Genomic DNA, 21,589 nt, shown 5'->3' on the forward strand with positions numbered 1-21,589 from the left:
GGTCTGTCACAAATTTTGATTTGTTTACAGTAAATTGCCTAACTATGGTGGTACTGCATTCGCAGTTTGCGAACACATTTCATAAAGCAAAATTGTGTTGCATTTTTTACAGTCGCAGCATTTGCCTTGCACAGCACAGCAGTCATTGCATCGGATGGGTCTGACAAGCAGTATGCTGTATTTGTTAGCAGAAGAATCTACAAACAATTTCCAATGTGATGAAGGTGTTAGATTCACAGAGTAAATTAATCTGCGAGAGGACACTTGGAATATTTTGTTCATGTATGTGTCCGCAGCCTCCAAGAATTTTGTGAAAGAAAACGTTATCCCTAGTAAGCTAAGTAATTATCCTTTATTTAAAATTACCAAATATGCAGCAACCAGTCGCAAAATCATGTTTTATTTTTTCACTTTTGTAAATCGATTTCAACTGATTAACGGCCATCATCGGTGCTTTCGACCGACATGTGCCCTGAGTTGAAAGCACCGATGATGGCTGTTAATCAGTTGAAATCGATTTGCAACAGTGAATAAATAAAACATGATTTTGCGACTGGTTGCTGCATATTGGTTCAAATGGTTCAAATGGCTCTGAGCACTATGGGACTCAACTGCTGTGGTCATAAGTCCCCTAGAACTTAGAACTACTTAAACCTAACTAACCTAAGGACATCACACACATCCATGCCCGAGGCAGGATTCGAACCTGCGACCGAACGGTCGTGCGGTTCCAGACCGTAGCGCCTTCAACCGCTCGGCCACTCCGGCCGGCTGCATATTGGTAATTTTATGGTTTACGGTCGCTGCACGACTTGGGAACCACATGGAGCCCACCATTCATATCCTTTATTTGTTGTGCGATTGGCCAACTTCGATTCTTAAGTCATTTTCCAGCACTTATTCATAAATATTACGCTATATGCCCTATGCGTTGTGGCATACAATCGAAAAAACCGTTCCATACGTACATTCGTATGTCGAATAATACATGCGCATTGCAATCTGAGAAAGAAAGCATCGTAAGGTAAGCAAATAACCACTTTGTCTCATGTTTAAACCGTACGACTTCAATGTGGAGCGAACGGACAAGACTACCGAGCAGCAGACATGTCGATATCAGCGCCAAATTTGATTGTTATCGTATTTATACTCGCGTATTACGAGAATATGCAGTTTCAGTGATACACAGCATGAAAGATATCTTCCAGACCCGTTATTTTTAGGACAGTTTGTTCCGATATAGTGTCGGTAAACGCACGTAAACGAGAAATGAGTGTGGCTAGTGCACTTAACACTGAATTCCAGATCCAACTTTCCTAATTAGCAAGAGTACAAAGCGTGAGATATATGTAGGTTGACAGGTTTCTGCTGGATTCTCGTTACAACTGAAGAGGAAATTTAAAAACAGGACGCTAATTACCGACGACCAACATTACCTGTAGAGAAGCTAGCATGAACTCTATGGTTAGTAGTAACTGGAGATAGTTACATCATTGTTTGTTTGGCATTTCAATAGCTGCTATACATCAGTTCCTGATGTCTGCAATGGCATGTACGGTATATTAACAGAATAATAATAATGGAAAAGGTTGTGAACAACTGTCTCAAGGAAAACACACAAAATGGTTTAAATGGCACAATGGGACTTAACATCTGAGATCATCAGTCTCCTAGACTTAGAACTACTTAAACCTAACTAACCTAAGGACAGCACACACATTCATGCCCGAGGCAGGATTCGAACCTGCGACCGTAACAGCAACGCGGTTCCGGACTGAAGCGCCTAGAATGGCTCGGCCACAACACACATAGATAGCCATACCGTAGGTGCAACCACAGTGGAGGGGTATCTGTTGAGAGACCAGACAAACGTGGGGCTTCTGAAGACGGGCAGTAGCCTATTCAGTAGTTGCAGGGGCAACAGTCTGGATGATTGACTGATCTGGCCTTGTAACATTAATCGAAACAGGCATGCTGTGCTGGTACTGCGAACGGCTGAAAGCAAGGGGAAGCTACAGACGTAATTTTTCCCGAGCATGCAGCTTTACTGTATGGTTAAATGCTGATGGCGTCCTCTTGGGTAAAGTATTCTGGAGCTAAAATAGTTCACCATTCGGAACTCTGGGTGCGGACTACTCAGGAGGACATCGTTATCAGGAAAACAGAACTGGCGTTCTAGGGATCGGAGCGTGGAATATCAGGTCCCTTAATCGGGTAGGTATGTTAGAAAATTTAAAAAGGGAAATGGATAGGTTAAAGTTAGATATGGTGGGAATTAGTGAAGTTTGGTGGCAGGAGGAACAAGATGCCTGGTCAGGTGAATTCAGGGCTATAAATGTGTTGTTGTGTTGTGGTCTTTAGTCCTGAGACTGGTTTGATGCAGCTCTCCATGCTACCCTATCCTGCGCAAGCTTCTTCATCTCCCAGTACTTACTGCAACCTACATCCTTCTGAATCTGCTTAGTGTATTCATCTCTTGGTCTCCCTCTACGACTTTTACCCTCCACGCTGCCCTCCAATGCTAAATTTGTGATCCCTTGATGCCTCAGAACATGTCCTACCAACCAGTCCCTTCTTTTTGTCAAGTTGTGCCACATACTCCTCTTCTCCCCAATTCTATTCAATACTTCATCATTAGTTATGTGGTCTACCCATCTAATCTTCAGCATTCTTCTGTAGCACCACATTTCAAAAGCTTCTATTCTCTTCTTGTCCAAACTGTTTATCGTCCATGTTTCACTTCCACACATGGCTGCACTCCATACAAATACTTTCAGAAACGACTTCCTGACACTTAAATCTATACTCGATGTTAACAAATTTCTCTTCTTCAGAGACGCTTTCCTTGCCATTGCCAATCTACATTTTATATCCTCTCTACTTCGACCATCATAAATAGAAAATCTAATAGGGGTAACGCAGGAGTAGGTTTAACAATGAATAAAAAATAGGAGCGCGGATAAGTTACTACAAACAGCATAGTGAATGCATTCATGTAGCCAAGATAGATACAAAGCTGATGCCTACCACAGTGCTATAAGTTCATATGACAACTAGCTCCGCAGATGACGAAGAGATTGAAGAAATGTATGATAAGATAAAAGAAATTCGATAGTATGGAAAGGAAGAGAAGGAAAAGTAGTAGTTGAATATGGACTGGAGGTAAGGAATGAAAGAGGAAGCCGCCTGGTAGAATTTTGCGCATAGTATAACTTCATCATAGCTAACGCTTAAGAATCAAGCAAGAATGATGATGTGTGGAAGACGCCTGGAGACACTGGAAGATTTCAGATAGATTATATGATGGTTAGACAGAGATTTAGGAACCAGGTATTAAACTGTGAGACATTTCCAGGAGCAGACGTGGACTCTGACCACAATTTATTGGCTATGAACTGTAGATTAAAACTGAAGAAACTGCAAAAAGGTAGGAATTTAAGGAGATGGGACCTGGATAAACTTAAAGAGCCAGAAGTTTTAGTGACTTTCAGAGAGAGCATTAGGGAACAATTGGGAAATACAGGGGAAAGAAATACAGTAGAAGAAGAATGGGTAGCATTGAGAGATGAAATAGTGAAGGCAGCAGAGGATCAAGTACGCCAAAAGACGAGGGCTAGAAGAAATCCTTGGGTAACAGAAGAGGTATTGAATTTAATTGATGAAAGGAGGAAATATAAAAATGCAGGTGAAAAGAAATACAAACGTCTCAAAAATTAGATCGACAGGAAGTGAAAAATGGCTAAGCAAGGATGGCTAGACGACAAACGTAAAGATGTAGAGGTATATACCACTAGAGCTAAGATAGATACTGTCTACAGGAAAATTAAACAGACCTTTGGAGAAAAGAGAACCAACTGTTAGAATATCAAGAAATCAGATGGGAAACCAGTACAAAGCACAGAAGGAAAGCAGAAAGGTGAAACGAGAATATAGAGGGTCTATAGAAAGGCGATGTAGTGGAGGGCAATATTAAGGAAATAGAAGAGGACGTAGAGGAAGATGAGAAGGGCGATATGATACTGCGTGAAGGAAGAATTTGATAAAGCACTGAAAGACTTAACTCGAAACAAGGCGCCGGGAGTCGACAACATTCCATTAGAACTACTGATAGTCTTGGGAGAGCCAGCCATAACTATACTCTACCATCTGGTGAGCAAGATGTATGAGACAGGCGAAATACCCTCCGACTTCAAAAGAATATAATAATTCCAATTCCAAAGAAAGCAGGTGTTGACAGGTGTGAAAATTACCGAACTGTCAGTTTACTAAGTCACAGCTGCAAAATACTATCACGAATTCTTTATAGACGAATGGAAAAACTGTTAGAAGCAGTTTGGATTCCGTAGAAATGTTGGAACACGCAAGGCAATACTGACCCTTCGACTTGTAAGCGTATCGTCATATCGCTGGCTTGGTTGCGGAGTATCTTTGCGAGTGGCCGCGGTTTTTTCAGAGTCGAGCACGGGACACGTAGCTGTTATGTTGTGCTGTGAGTAACTCTACATGTGAAAGGCATTGTTATGGAAGTTCAGGTGTTACTACAAGTACTATTACAGTGAAGTACTGAGATATGGAAGTGGCTTCAGAGAAAAATGCGTAAAGAAGTAATGAAATATGAACAGCGCCACCAATAAAGTGTTTAAGTATCCGCTCGTTGCGTGTTATACCGAACATCAGTCGTCCGCGTCGTCTTCGGTCTCCCAGAATGACAAGTGTGAATTAGTAAAAATAGTTACCACAAAGGAGTGCAATCAAATGCCTGTGTCTTGTAGCGAGCGTGAGAACGTACGTTCAGTCATCGCGTTCCGCATCAACAATCAGCCGCGCCGCGACGGCTGCGCGCACGCTCGTACAAGTGACAACTGTGAACTGTGTTATGAACAGTGTTATATTATTACAGGTGTCAAAAAGGACTGGTACCAGATATCTGTGTGTGCGTGACGAGCGTTAAGAACTTTCGTCCGACCATTCGGATTCCGCAACATCAACAATCACCGGTGTCGTGTCGGTTACCCGACGCTCGTCCAAATAACTGTGGACAGATAATCATCAGTATGTTAATTGACATAAACACTTATGACATAGAGTATAAACAGTTCAACCCGCGATTTTCTTAGCGTCTCAGAATATAGTTGTTCATACCAGACGTAGGCAGTGTTGCGTTTAATGTTGAATGGCTCCCCTAAACCTACTTGCATATTTTAGATACATAATTTCAGGCAAGCCAGCAGCAGTGTGGAGCAGAACAATATGACCGCCACAGAAGTATCAGGTACGTGGTGTGGCCAGGAAGCACGGTCAAGAGCACACGGCCAGTTTAAGGGACCGTCACCATTAGTACCCCTGGGAGCGTTAGAGACTGACAGATTAAGGAAAGGCAAACCTACGTTTCTTGCATTCTTAGACTTAGAGAAAGCTTTTGACAATGTTGACTGGAATACTTTTTCAAATTCTGAAGGTGGCAGTGGTAAAATACGGGGAGCGAACGGCTATTTACAGTTTGTACAGAAACCAGATGGCAGTAATAAAGAGTCGAGGGGCATGAAAGGAAAGCAGTGGTTGGGAAGGGAGTGAGACAGGGTTGTAGCCTATCCCCGATGTTATTCAATCTATATATTGAGCAACAAGTAAAGGAAACAAAACAAAAATCGGGAGTAGGAATTAAAATCCATGGAGAAGAAATAAAAACTTTGAGGTTTGCCGATGACATTGTAATTCTGTCAGAGGCAGCAAAGGACCTGGAAGAGCTGTTGAATGGAATAGACAGTGTCTTGAAAGGAGGATATAAGATGAACTGAACATCAACAAAAGCAAAGCGCGGAAAATGGAATGTTGTCGAATTAAACCAGGTGATGCTGAGGTAATGAGGAAATGAGACATCTAAAGTAGTTGAGTTTTGCTATTTGGGGAGGTAAATAACTGATGATGGTCGAAGTAGGCACGATATAAAATCTAGACTGGCCATGGCAAGGAAAGCGTTTCTGAAGAAGAAAAATATGTCAACATCGAGTTTAGATTTAAATGTTAGGAAGTCTTTCCCGAAAGTATTTGTGTGGAGTGTAGCCATGTATGGAAGTGAAACATCGACGATAAATAGTTCAGACAGGTAGAGAATAGAACCTTTCGAAATGTGGTGCTGCAGAAGAATGCTGAAGTTTAGATAGGTAGATCATGTAACTAACAATGAGGTACTGAATAGAATTGGGGAGAAGAGGACTTCGTGGCACAACCTGACTAAAAGAAGGGATCGGTTGGTAGGACGTGTCCTGAGGCGTCAAGGGATCACCAATTTAGTACTGAAGGGTAAAAATCGTAGAGGGAGACCAGAGGATGAATACACTAAGCAGATTCAGAAGAATGTAGGTTGCAGTGGTTACTCGGAGATGAAGACGCTTGCACGGGATAGGGTAGCATGGAAAGCTGCATCAAATCAGTCTCTGGACTGAAGGCTACAAAAACAACAGCATTATAAAGTGTGCTGAGTCATCTATCTTATGAAAATCTCTAAATCAATTTGTTGATGTTCCCACACAGTCCAGTGTCCATCAATATTTTAAAGTTGACTTTTTCCTTTTTGGTTTCTTGGGACAGTTGTGACGTCTGTTACGTGACCACTCATTTCAACAGTTATTACCATGTTGGCCATAACGGAGGCGATTCGGTCATTTTCATTGCTAAGTTTTCTTGAGTTAAAACGGGTGTATGTTGTTGTAAGTATTGATTAATTTCACGCCCCCGCCCCATAAACCATTGAGCTTGCCATTGGTGGGGAAGCTTGCATGCCTCAGCAAAACAGATGCCATACCGTAGGTGCGATCACAGCGGAGGGGTATCTGTTGAGAGGCCAGACAAACGTGTGGTTCCTGAAGAGGGGCAGCAGCCTTTTCAGTAGTTGCAGGGACAACAGTCTGGATGGCTGACTGATCTGGTTTTGTAACTTCTGTCAAAACGACCTTCCTGTGCTGGTACTGCAAACGGCTGAAAACAAAGGAAAACTAGCCGTAATTTTTCCCCAGGGCATGCAGCTTTACTGTATAGTTAAATGATGATGGCATCCTCTTGGGTAAAATATTCCGGAGGTAAAATAGTTCCCCATTTGGATCCCTGGGCGGGGACTACTTAGGAGGACGTCGTTATCAGGAGAAAGAAAACAGGCGTTCTACGGATAGGAGCGTGGAATGTGAGATCCCTTAATAGGGAAGGTAGGTTAGAAAATTTAAAAAGGGAAATGGATAGGTTAAAATTAGATATAGTGGGAATTAGTGAAGTTCGATGGCAGAAAGGACAGGACTTCTGGTCAGGTGAATACAGGGTTATAAATACAATGTCAAATAGGAACAATGTAGGAGCAGGTTTAATAATGAATTAAAAAACATGAACATGGATAAGATACTATGTATAGCATAGTGAATGCACTATTGTAGCCAAAATAGACATGAAGCCCACACTCACCACAGTAGTAAAAGTTTATACGCCAAGTAGCTCTGCAGATGAGGAGGAGATACAGCAAATGTATGATGAGATAAAAGAAATTATTTAGCTACTGAAGGGAGACTAAAATATGGACTTGGAGAAAGGAATCAAAGAGGAAGCCGCCTGGTAGAATTTTGCACATAGCTTAATTTAATCATAGCTAACACTTTGTTTAAGAATCATGAAAGAAGGCTGTATACGTGGAGGAGACCTGGAGACACTGGAAGGCTTCAGACTGATTATGTAATGGTTAGGCAGAGATTGAGGAACCAGGTTTTAAATTGTAAGACATTTCCAGGGGCAGATGTGGACTCTGACCACAATTTATTGGTTATGAACATCAGATTAAAACTGAAGAAACTGCAAAAAGGCAGGAATTTAAGGCGGTGGTACCTGCATAAACTGGAAGAACGAGAGGCTGTAGCGAGTTTCATAGAGAACATTAGGGAATGACTGACAAGAATGGGGGCAAGAAATACAGTAGAAGAGGAATGGATAGCATTGAGAGATGAAATAGCGAAGGCAGCAGAGGATCAAGTAGGTAAAAAGATGAGGGCTAGTAGAAATCCTTGGGTAGCACAAGAGGTATTGAATTTAATCGATGAAAGGAGAAAATATAAAAATGCAATAAATGAAGCAGGCGAAAGGGAATACAAACGTCTAAAAATGAGATCGACAGTATCTGCAAAATGGCTAAGCAGGAATGGTTAGAGGGCAAATATAAGGATGTAGAAGCATATATCACTTGGGGTAAGATATATACTGCCTATAGCAAAGTTAAAAAGAGCTTTGGAGAAAAGAGAACGATCTGTATGAATAACAAGAGTTGAGATGGAAAACCATTCCTAAGCAAAGAAGCAAAAGCAGAAAAGTTGGAGTACATAGAGCGTCCATACAAGGGAGATGTACTTGAGAGCAATATTATGGCATGGAAGAGGACATAGAGGAAGATGAGAAAGGGGACAAAGCACTGAAAGTTTTAATTCAAAATAAGGTCCCGGGACTAGACAACATTCCGTTAGAACTACTAATGACAAAACTCTTCCATCTGGTGAGCAAGATTTATGAGATAGGCGAAATAACCTGACTTCAAGAAGAATATAATATCCCAATTCCTATGAAAGAAGGTGTTGACAGGTGTGAAAATTACCGAACTATCAGTTTAAGAAGTCACGGTTGCAAAGTATTAAGCCGAATCCTTTACAGAAGAATGGAAAAACTGGTAGAAGCCGACCTTCGGGAAGATCAGTTCGGATTCCGGAGAAATGTAGGAACACGCGAGGCAATACTGACCCTATGACTTATCATAGAATATAGATTAAGGAAAGGCAAACATACGATTATAGCTTTTATAGCCTTAGAGAAAGCGTTTGACAATGTTTACCGGGCCACTCTCTTTCAAATTCTACAGGTGGCAGGAGTAAAATGCAGGGAGCGAAAGGCTATATGCAATTTGTACAGAAACCACATGGCAGTTATATGAGTGGAGGAGCACAAAAGGAAAGCAGTGGTTGACAAGGGAATGAGACAGGGTTGAAGCCTATCCCCGATGTTATTCAGTATGTATATGAGCAAGCAGCAAACGAAACAAACAAAAAATGAAGTAGGAATGGAAATCCAGGGAGAAGAAATAAAAACATTGAGGTTTGCCGATGACAATGTAATACTGTCAGAGGCAGCAAAGGACTTGGAAGACAGTTGAATGGAATAGACAGTGTCTTGAAAGGAGGATATAGGATGATTGTCAACAAAAGCAAAACGAGGATAATGGAATGTAATCGTGTTCGAAGTAGGGAGGATATAAAATATAGACTGCCAATGGCAAGGAAAGCGTTTCTGAAGAAGAGAAATTTGTTAACATCGAGTTTAGATTTAAGAATCAGGAAGTCGTTTGTAAAAGTACTTGTGTGGAGTGTAGCCATGTATGGATGGGAAACATGGACAATTAACAGTTTAGACAAGGAGGGGATAGAAGCCTTTAAATATGGTGCTATAGAAAAGTGCTGAAGACTAGATAGGTAGATCACTAATTAAGATGAGGTACTGAATAGAATTGGTGAGAAGAGTAATCTGTGGTACAACCTGATTAAAAGAAGGGATCGGTTAGTAGGACACATTCTGAGGCATCAAAGGATCACCAATTTAGCACTGGAGGAAAGCTTGGGGGGTAAAAATCGTAAAGGAAGACTAAGTGATGAATACAGTTAACAGATTCAGAGAGATGTAGGTTGCAGTAGTCACGTGGAGATGAAAAGGCTTGCACAGGATAGGGTAGCATGGGCAGCTGCATCAAACCAGTCTTTGGACTGAAGACCACAACAGCAACAATGATTAATTAACATACAAATATTTGTAAACTTCATACGAGATATTTTGCACGTAATTTATGTAAAACTTTGCCCCATTTCAAGAGTTCTTCTCATGTCACACAGTTGCTAGAACAAGCAAGAAGACCACCTCGAAAATAAATAACAGACAAGATCATGAAGATTTAGTTTTTCTTTTCTAGTCATATTTTGAATGATTATACTGTTTATTTTATAAAATCGTAGTTATGTTGCTTCCAATAAATACATACTTCTTGTTACAAATTTTTATAATGACAAATTTTGTTACCACGTACTATATACCATTACATCTGCTCCCACTGTCGCTAGACGGGCATACTTCAGTTCTTGCATGTAATAGCAGACAGTAGCAGGAGTTAACCTGATTACAAAAATTTACAGTATGCATTCATGGTTTTGGAAAACCACAGGTTTTTAACTCGGAGTAATGTAAGTGTATGGTCCAGGAAAGTACATTTTATTATGTGATCAGAAGATAGTAAAGGGTGTGAGGGATTTATTCAGTTTTTCTTCTCACGAGAGCCACATGTTTGCCCAACTGAACACTAAAACTTACTTTCTGTATAAACAACATTGTACAAAGAACTGCCTACAGTGAAAGCAAATACTTCATATTAGGTACTCATTATTGTCCTTAGGTATATTTTGGCTTATAACAAGCAATGTTTTTCAATTACGATATTTTGAGCTGCGTTTTTCTAAAGACCGTTGCGTTGTTTCGCCTTGCCATTAGAATTCTCAGCAATGTTGACTCCCAGTGTAGCCTGAAACCGTACAGCGGCCCCATCAAGCTAACCACCGTATTTTGCCTTGTGTCTTTAAGTCGCATTCCCAAGCTACTGCGACGGTTTAGGTGTAGCGCAGTGAAACCTCAACATAACACAAGAGTGGGGTGTATGTGGGCAAGGCGTCAGTTCGGCAAGTTCGCCATACGTTTGTAATACGCTTTGAAGTAGTTCGCCATGTCGACGTTTCGATGCACCGCGCACACTCAGTCTCACTTGCCTCTTCTAATACCTCCTCAGAATTTCACTTTATTGCACAAATAAAGTTTCTTTAAATTTGTTCATAAACATTTGTCATAATTGTTACACTTCACTGTTGTGCTTAGTTCGTGCCCTCCTTGTTTTCGTACTGGTAACGGATAAGTTTATCACTAATACAGAATTGACATAGCTTTTTATACGTACATATTTACACTAATTTATTTTACACATTCAAATCACAATAAGATTTTATCAAGCACTGAATATGTTTCAAAAATTTTCTTTTATTTACTACTGGGTATAACACGTCTCTGCTCAACTAATACTAAAACACGTTCTTTGATTCCTTGAAGATACGGATTAAATCTGTTTTTATTTTTATTTTTAGGCAAATGAACGTCCTGAGTATCATCAAATTCATGTGGCTGTTAAAGTAGTAACCGAAAGAACATAGTGAGAATTAGATTCAACAACGCCTACGCAAGAATTCATTGTGAAATCTGCTTCTAAATTACTCTTTAATAGTAGAAGTATGAAACAAGATCAACGTTAAGATAGATATACAGAATATTACTAGAAAAAGACTTTGCTAAAGTTCTGTGGAAAGGCAACGTTGTAGACGAACATTAAAGTTCCGTACTGAATTGTACTTATCTAATTACTGTTCATACTACGGACAAGTTTATATACACGTGGCTCCAATAGGCAGCGATGGCGTAACTCTCGTATCGTTGTGTCAAAATGAATTTTTTTCTTGCACTTCTTGTATTGTTTGCACCTCTCGATAAATATTTTAAATAGCGTGACTATGATTCTCACTGTAAGGGACATTCTATCTTTTGAGTAACGACACAAATGTTTTCCTGCTTTTATTTATTCTTCATCAGTTATTCTTGTAACTACACATATTCATCTCACTGGTTCTTCATTGTATCAAGAGAAATGTTTCATTAGTTTCAAATATGTGCAACACAAAGCATTTTATTTAACATCTGCATTGTAGTAATACTTAAAATGTAATTCTGCGTAAATATTTCATCATCTACTAGTGGCTACATATGCTAAACTTACGTTAAATGTTTATGTTACATCATTTATGGGGGAGAGGCGAAGGATACCCCTTTTATTTATAGCTAAATGCGTTATGCCAATCAGCAAAGGCGTAAGTTGTCAAACACTGTGTAACTAGATGTTTCACTGTAAATTTTAACTTTATAACTGGGGAGTTAAGTCGACAGAGAATAGGACTGTACATTTTGACTTTATAACTGGGGAGTTAAGTTGACGGAGAATAAATGTTAATTTGCACGACATATTTAAGATGAGGGAATAAGTGGCTTGGTTTCTTACTTTCACAACCATGTCAGCTTCGAATCTTTCAAGCTCGCCAATATTGTTCGCACTAACAAATTGGACGTCGTAAATTACAAAAGCAGCCTGATTCTGTATAATTACGACAATTGATAGCAATCTCAGTGTGATAGCCGCAATGGTGGCTAAACAGACATTCTGCAAGCCGGTTATTCGTCCTCATACAGTCGCATTTCAAATGTAAAACCTGTCAAATAACATACCAAGGGTATTATTTGCACAAAATAAAACGACTCAAAGTTGAAGCAAAAATGAGTGTTATTTTCAATTAAAGAAACTTACATTGATACATGCGTCTTGGCAGAACGCAGCTACACTACTGGCCATTAAAATTGCTACACCACGAAGATGACGTGCTGCAGACGCGAAATTTAACCGACAGGAAGACGATGCTGTCATATGCAAATGATTAGCTTTTCAGAGCATTCACACAAGGTTGGCGCCGGTGGCGACACCTACAACGCGCTAACATGAGGAAAGTTTCCAACCGATTTCTCATACACAAACAGCACTTGACCGGCGTTGCCTGGTGAAACGTTCTTTTGATGCATCGTGTAAGGAGGAGAAATGCGTACCATCACGTTTCCGACTTTAATAAAGGTCGGATTGTAGCCTATCGCGATTGCGGTTTGTCGTATCGCGACAGTGCTGCTCGCGTTGGCCGAGATCCAATGACTGTTAGCAGAATATGGAATCGGTGGGTTCAGGAGGGTAATACGGAACGCCGTGCTGGATCCCAAAGGCCTCTTATCACTAGCAGTCGAGATGTCAGGCATCTTATCTGCATGGCTGTAACGGATCGTGCAGCCACGTCTCGATCCCTGAGTCAACAGATGGGCACGTTTGCAAGACAACAACCATCTGCACGAACAGTTCAACGACGTTTGCAGCAGCATGGACTATCAGCTCGGAGATCATGGCTGCGGTTACACTCGACGCTGCATCACAGACAGGAGCGCCTGCGATGGTCTACTCAGCGACGAACCTGAGTGCACGAATGGCAAAACGTCATTTTTTCGGATGAATCCAGGTTCTGTTTACAGCATCATGATGGTCGCATCCGTGTTTGGTGACATCGCGGTGAACGCACATTGGAAGCGTGTATTCGTCATCGCCATACTGGCGTATCATCCGGCGTGATGGTATGTGGTGCCATTGGTTAAACGTCTCGGTTACCTCTTGTTCGCATTGACGGCACTTTGAACAGTGGACGTTACATTTCAGATGCATTACGATCCATGGCTCTACCCTTCATTCGATCCCTGCGAAACCCTACATTTCAGCAGGATAATGCACGACCACATGTTGGAGGTCCTGTACGGGCCTTTCTGGATACAGAAAACGTTTAACTGCTGCACTGGCCAGCACATTCTCCAGATCTCTCACCAATTGAAAGCGTCTGGTCAATGGTGGCCGAGCAACTGGCTCGTCACAATACACCAGTCGCTGCTCTTGATGAACTGTGGTATCGTGTTGAAGCTGCATGGGCAGCTGTACCTGTAAACGCCATCCAAGCTCTGCTTGATTCGATGCCCAGGCGTATCAAGGCCGACAGCGTGGTCATAGTGCGTCCGATCTCCTCCGCCAGTTTTTGGCAGGGTCATGACGGTTAGGTTAGGTTAGAATCTGTTCTATGTATGAAGTAGGTTAGATTTTAAACTCTTAGGGTGGAGTGGCTACCACGACGCCTCTGTGTTTGGATACGAGTGCTGCATAGCGGCTTTTGGTATTAAAGAGACGCCGAATGCATGTGGATGCCATAAAAAACATGGCGAGCACCATACACTCTGTCCTCTGGTACCGGAATAACTAGGCAAGTTTTACAAATATATAAGATGACGAGAGAAACATTCTGCTACATGCTCGAGATAATTCGTGGTGACCTTGAAAAACAGCTTATAAACACTCTGTTCGCCGTATTTACTTAAATTTGTGCTGATGTACGTCAATTAACCTTCATTGACTGTCATGTAGCACACGAGTGAAACAGAAGCAGAAGGTTTAGCATAAGGTACTCTGAAAACCTAAAGCACTTAAAAGTGGAAATACATACCGTACACCATATTTGGAAACCACTTCATATTAACAGCATCACTACCCTAATGGCATAAAACGCCAGTAATCAGTAATAACAATTTGTAGACAACTAACGACAGCTTTCCACAAAAAAGATCCAGGATAAGCATATAAGACACACCTCCCTCTTCACTTGAACAGATTAATTTTTGAGTTATAATCTATGCCTAAAATTTACAGTAAACATTTTGCCTGTTTTAGTTTCCAATAAACCTGCCATTTCAGTCCATTGATTCCGAGCTATATCCCGATTATGATATTTTTATCCTCAGGATGTCAAAGACTCAATATTTCTTGGACTAAACTTACCAGTTCCCAACGCTCTATTTTTGGTGTGCAAGAACGTCGGTCGATTTTACGGAAGAAATTAAACTGATTTGAATGTCACAGACTGTCGTCCGAAGTCTGTACTTTCGGGAGATAAGATCGGCTGTAGTCTGAGCGTAGTGGCGCACTGATTTGAAAAGATTGGCAGATGGTCGGCGGCGGAACCCACCGATGTCGGAGCCACTGTGACCGCAGTCGGAAATCACGTAATTTGTTGACATTCTCGCCCTCAAGGGGTTTACCTACAACTTCTGTATTATTTATGTATCGCAAATAATGAAAAATGAAAGATGACTGTACGACTTACGACACTATGAATCGAAAGCCAAAAACTGATTTTTGGAATCTGCTTGCACATTGTATTTATTAAATACAGCTCAGAAATAATGTTTACCAAGTGTCATTAACTGTGAATGAAAGAATTGTCAAAATAATGTTCACTAAAGATCACTACCATTTGTGTTTGATTCAAAATCATCATCATCATCGCTCGAGGGCGCGGTATGGATGATAACTTCATCGTTGGCCGTCTCCTTTATTTCATCGTGCGCCCAATATTCTTGCTCCAGCTGCTGCTCTTTCCTGCAGTAGCCGGGCCAGTCGTATGAGTAACTGCAAGGAAAGCACCATTAACAAGATTATTTAACCTTTCCTTCGAAATGTCACCAGTGACACTGTTCTCCCTGGAATTGCGTTTTATTTTGGTCAACGCCAGTTCTGTGATATTTAGATCACAGCTGCGGGGCGGTCTGCTTTGTGGCCTCTGCTCTCTGCGATTTTATCCGTGACGTTGCACGGCTGGTTTGTTTTCCTTTATTTTAGATAACAGTTCAGTTTTCCTCATTGAGTCGTTGCAGTTTATTTGTCTGTCTTGCGACCACTCTAACATCAAATCCTCAAATCATATTTATTAGGCAGTCTGTCGAATTTCCTGCTGTGGTATGGCACATACAATCGCAGAAATGTGTGGAATATTAGTAGTCCTAGCATCACTAAGGCACTAAGGGGGGGGGGGGGGGGGGGAGGGGTCAAAAATTGCCCGCAGTATTTGTTTTATTTGTGTAATATATGTATTTGCTGGAGTGAAGAATCAAGAATATCTAGAGTATGTGCTGTCATGGTTTTATAATTTTTTTGAATTATTTAAAAAATGGTTCAAATGGCTCTGATCACTATGGGACTTACATCTGAGGTCATCAGTCCCCTAGAACTTAGAACTACTTAAACTTAACTAGCCTAAGGACATCACACACATCCATGCCCGAGGCAGGATTCGAACTTGCGGCCGTAGCAGTCGCGCGGTTCCGGACTGAAGCGCCTAGAACCGCTCGGCCACGGCGGCTGGCAATTATTTAAATCTGCCTATTATATTTAAGTGCGGGTAGTTTTTGCCCCCTTAGACATCGGTGAGCCAACTTTTTTCATTAAAATATTTCTCAATATGGCAAAAAGAAATGCAGATTCTGACTGTTGGTACCGCTGTATTCTGTTGCCATTGTTATTTTGAAATAAATCTCCTTTGTTGTTCGAGCGTTGTACATTACTCGCAGTTCTAATAAAATTTCTCGTCAGTATCAGAGGTTTCTCACACATGAAGAGGTATCAGCTATAATAAATGAAGCAAGTGAAGGTGATGAAAGTGATCCAGTAGATAGAGTTGTGACATACGATAGTGACACAGCAATTGAAAATGAGTCAATTTTACGGAGTTCATCCCCTGATAAACAGCATGCAGCTGCTCCCAGCATCATTGTTACAGCAAAATGCGGCAGGGAATATATTACTGTGCCTCCAAAGCAAGTACACAGGTCAGTACAAAATATAGTGAATTTTCGTGAAGGTTTGACTCATGAAGGCTCAAGCTCTAGTGTGTCAGAATCTTTCAAAAAGTTTATAACTCCCGAAATAATGCAGATTATCGTGGACTATACAAACCAAGAAGCTCATAATAAGAACTTAAAACTTACAGCCATAGAAGAAATGTACGCCTTCATTGGTACTTTGATACGCATGGGCACAAATAATAACACTAGACTGCCTCTTGAGGTCTTATGGGGGAAAGTACTGGCAAAGAATATCTACATATCTACAATGAATCATATTCGATGTGGAGAACTTCTGTCCCTCATTAGATTTGATGATAAAGAAACAAGAACCGAAAGACGAAACCAGGATAAGTTTTGCCCCCTTCGTGAAGTTTTCGACGAAGTTGACGAAATGTTTGTGAAACACTACATACCAAGTGCAGATCTAACGATCGATGAAATGCTATCCCTATTTCGAGAAAGATGTTCCTTTAAGATCTTTCTGAAAGATACGCCTGGGAAGTATGACATATTTTGATTAGGATGTTATCAGATGCACATAACCGGTATGTTCTAAAATGGAGGACTATGCAGGGTGGGATGAACGATCTGCCGAGGAACGGAGTGCAAAGGCAGTTAGACGCCTAGTGAATCCGCTGGCAGGAAACGGAAGAGATATAACAACAGATCGTTATTATACATCCATAGACCTAGCCGTGGAGCTTTACAGTGATGATAAGTTACCTTTGGTGGGAACATTAAAGAGTAACAGAAAGCACTTACCAGAACAGCTAAAGAATACGCAGGGACGAGAGCTATATTCCTCTTAAGTTCTCATTCACAGATCCGAAAACAGGCAACGCACCAGTTACCTTGGTTTCACATCTCCAAACTGAAGCCTACTAAGAACCTCCTACCTCTTTCCACACCATACAATGATAACAAGGTGGATGAGTCGACAGAGGACAAAAAGACAAACATAAATCTCCGCTACAATGAAACCAAAGGGGGCACAGACAGCATTGATCAAATGACGCGACATCATTCAGTAAAACGAGGGACCTTTCACTTTGATAGATATTGCCTGTCTCAATGCTCGAACAACTTTCACGATAAACAACCCAAACTGGAATAAGACGAAGCATAGTGTAAGAAGGTTGAATCTGCTAGAATTAGATCAACAGCTCGTTAGGCCAGCTGTTGAAGAGAGAGCAAAGAATATCATGGGTTTACAAAAGCCTATCACCTCTGCAACGGAAAGTTTTCTAGGGAAAACGCTGCCCAGCATTACTGAAACTGTTCAATCTGTTGAATTTTATTCAAGAGGAAGATGTCACATATGTTTGAAGAGTAAAAACTCTAAAAAGGAAAAAGAACAGATGACAAAAGTGTCTATAGTTTGTAGCAGGTGTCCCAAGTATGTGTGTTCCACTCATTGTGCAAAAACAATCATAAGCAAAGGTTGTGAAATTGAAAATAAAAACGAGTGGGAAGGAGAAACTCAATTGTAATTTCTGACTTTGATTTTCTGTTTTCTTATTTGTCGTGTGCTATTGTACGTTCTTTTATGATTTCCTAATATAAGTCTGATGTATATGAAAGTGTTAGTTTCATGATAAAATATAATAATATTTCTTATATTCATTACTTTATTTATTGTATTTGTATATGTTATAATGTTCCTGATGTCTATGGAAAGTGTGTTGCAACCTAGTAAAGAAATTCCAAGTTCGTTAAATAATCAAAACAAATAAACAAAATGTTAAAAGGTGAAGAGAATGTGAGGGCAGTTTTTGCCCCCCCCCCCCCACCCCTTAGACATCCATGTGACAGATCCGAGCTTAGTGGTGTCAGGGTTAGGAAACACCATATCTGCAGCCTCGCCCCCGCCCCCTCTTCCACCGATATCAGCTACTTTCGTCAACTTCAAGATGTTCGCAAGTTAGTGGAAACACTACCTTGCATGAATTCTTGCATGAAACTTCGTGATAAATTAAAACTGTGTGCCACATATGTTTCTCAGGTTCGATTCCCGGTGCGGAAAACAGTTTTAATTTATCAGGAAATTTCAAGTCAGCGTACACTCCGCTGCTGGGTGAAAATTAGTTCTGCTTTTTTGCATCTTGCTGCAAATACTTGCCGAATTAGTGATTTCGTGGAAGGTTTTCTCAAACTTACAGAAGCTATGTGCGTTCAGTACCGCTGCGAAAATATCATTGTCGAAAAGGAGAATGTCGCAAAGACAGATGGCCGAAACAAATGTACTGTTGGAGCCCCTAGACAGATATAATTGGCACCACCAGCCAAGGAAGTACGAAATGAGTTTACCAATCAGTTTGCTTCACCGAAGGGAAGGTAGAATGGCAGTACATACGTCTATAAATTTTAGCTAGTTTTTCATTGTTACCGTAAATATAAATGCATTACATTTGCGATAAAAGTACTAAATATTGCTTGCAGAAATCAATGAATAATTAAAAGTCAGTGCCCTGGTGAGATACCTCGCCACATGTTTGTTTCCTTTTATCGAGTATTTGATTACAAAGTAGGCAAGAGTTCGAAATTTGCATACAACATCCCTACAGTTGTTTAATTTAATCTGATTTTAGTTAAGTGAATAGTGTCTCTCGGTCACACCGATACATATTCCCTTAACATTTTCTACTTTTTTTATTTTTGTGTTTCCTAACGATTTTTAGTCATCAATAATAATACACCAGTGGCAACTACTTTGATGTTTAAGAATAACTGCGCTTCTGGAACAAGTACTTGCAGCAAGTACCCGAAATAAATTTGCCCCAGTGGCTTGAAGAAATATACTTGAGAAAGTTTTTGTTCTAATGTAAACATGTCAGCAAACGCTTACAGAAATTACTTGCTAGTGGACACAAGCCTTTCGCAATACCTCACGTATAGGGGCAGCTTCACGTTGGCAACGTTTGGAGACAAATGAATATCTTTAAAGTAGTGCTGATTTTCTCTGCTTCTGGCAGCACTGGCGAAATCGGTAAGTTATCGTGGTCAAACAGACAAAAGGCGGATATTGTTTTACAACAATTACATTTGCTAAACTGATTACTTCAGACTATACACGTTATGACTACATTTCTCCTTTACATATGTTTTTTCTTCATCATAAATAACACATTTATAATGAGACTATTACATTTGCTGTAAAATAAAAAGAGCTTTATTAAAACAAGAGACGAGGGACGAAACTACTATTATGTCGTTACATATACCCCTTTGATTGAGGCATGGAAATGATCATATTTACTTGACGAAATCAAATTCAAAAGTCATTCACTAACTCCAAATATCCAGAAATAATTTATATCTACTGTTGTAAATAGACTCTTAAGTCCAAGTAAGTATCAGCCTATGGGCAAAAATAAAGTCGTGCAATATTCGCTGTATCACTCCTAAGCATTAGTTAAATACATATAGATAAAAGATAATACTGTTCTTCATTATGTTGAGTTGGCAGTTTTCTTATTAGGTTTATATCATTAAGAGTTACATCAATTACACAATTATCACAAGCAACAATTGAATTTGTATGGATAACAATGCACCTCCTTCATTGGACGACTGGTTTGAAGAACAGTCTGGACAATTCGAACGACTGATTCGGCCACCCATCGAATATTTATTGGACATAATCGAGAGGTCGGTTCGTGCACAAAACCCTGCACCGGTAACAACTTAGTTGTTTTCATTATTCAACGTGTAACACCAAAACACTAGCGGCTTGGTTACTGTTTTAGCATTTTCTTTAAATGATTGGGATAAAAATTGATTAGTCATTAACATCCAAGAGAATTTTAAAACTGATTAGGCCTGGTGACGTGTACGTTGCAGACGGCTGAGCAGGTGCGTACGACTGCAGAGGCGGTGGCGTGATGGTTCGGGATCCACCATCGGAAGCCAGGACCATACAGCAGGGCTTTTTCGGATCAGGATACCTCGCAGCCGTTCAGGACAGGATTCCAGGGGACTATGACAACGTCAAAATTAGATGGATTTCGTGAATAAATAGACAGACGCGTATTAGAATAACTGCGCACACGAAATACATGCTTGTGCAACAAGAAAAATTCATTTCAGGGTACAGTTAATTTATTTTTTCTTATTCGATAATGATCGTTTTTACTTGTATCGCCATTTGTTTGTAAGGAATTCTCGTGAGTATAAATCTGAGGTAGCTGTATTCTTATATGGCTACACCAGTCGTACTTAGTGTAGCTTATTCGCAGAATACTGTAGATAATTCTTAGCTCAATTTCAATAGTGGATAGGGATAAGTAAAGATAGGCGTAGCATAAAGTGTCTTTGTGCATTGAATTGTCATTTTAAAAACACCTTTTATTTGCTCGTTGAACGATATGAATATAGGCGTCTCAGTCTGAATCAGAACACCGACAACAATTGAGTCGTACGTCACCATACTGGGCGGCCGACGGTTTGAACTGGGCTACGCCAACAGCGGCATACACGTAAGCCGTTGATTTAGTGATAGTTCAAAACGTATCACCAGCAATTCACAGTATTTAGCATTATTCGCTGGACGAAGCGAAGACTTTTGTGGCTGCATTTGTCGCTCGCTTCCCCACCTCTGGTAAAAGAAATGTACTTTCTTATTCACTTAGTTTCTTCAGAGTGCGACTCAGTTACTTCGCACCGCCACCTATCACCGTTACACTCTTCATTCATCACAAATAGTCGTAGATGCACATAACAGTATTAGCTGCAAAAACTGAATCAAATTACAAAATTGTACACGTTTACAACTTTCTTTTTCTGTTCGGAGACATCACCCGAGTGATCGGAGAAAAAAAATGGCTCTGAGCACTATGGGACTTAACAGCTGTGGTCATCAGTCCCCTAGAACTTAGAACTACTTAAACCTAACTAACCTAAGGACATCACACACATCCACGCCCGAGGCAGGATTCGAACCTGCGACCGTAGCAGTCGCATGGTTCCAGACAGTGCGCCTAGAACCGCGAGACCATCCTCGTCAATTTTACTTAGCAAGGCAATACATCATACATTCAGTTACTGAAAAGTGAAGACAATAAAATGCCAGTACGCGAACGCAATAATTACAAGCACCAAGGTGTGAAAAAAAAAATCGGCCCTAGCAAGGGCAGCCCAGATGATACATTCTAACCGCATCCTTTACGGAAAGATAAGTAGAAGA

At 40.6% G+C, this 21,589-nt stretch overlaps 1 non-coding gene across 1 annotated transcript; it reads right to left on the reverse strand.

Annotated features, from left to right (window-relative positions):
- Window positions 1-685: 685 nt before the first annotated feature.
- Window positions 686-768, reverse strand: Trnap-ugg. The gene has a single exon. It is a non-coding gene; the product is annotated as a tRNA-Pro (tRNA).
- Window positions 769-21,589: the final 20,821 nt, after the last annotated feature.

The sequence above is a fragment of the Schistocerca americana genome, chromosome 1 (assembly GCF_021461395.2).
Source record: "Schistocerca americana isolate TAMUIC-IGC-003095 chromosome 1, iqSchAmer2.1, whole genome shotgun sequence".
Taxonomy (NCBI): domain Eukaryota; kingdom Metazoa; phylum Arthropoda; class Insecta; order Orthoptera; family Acrididae; genus Schistocerca; species Schistocerca americana.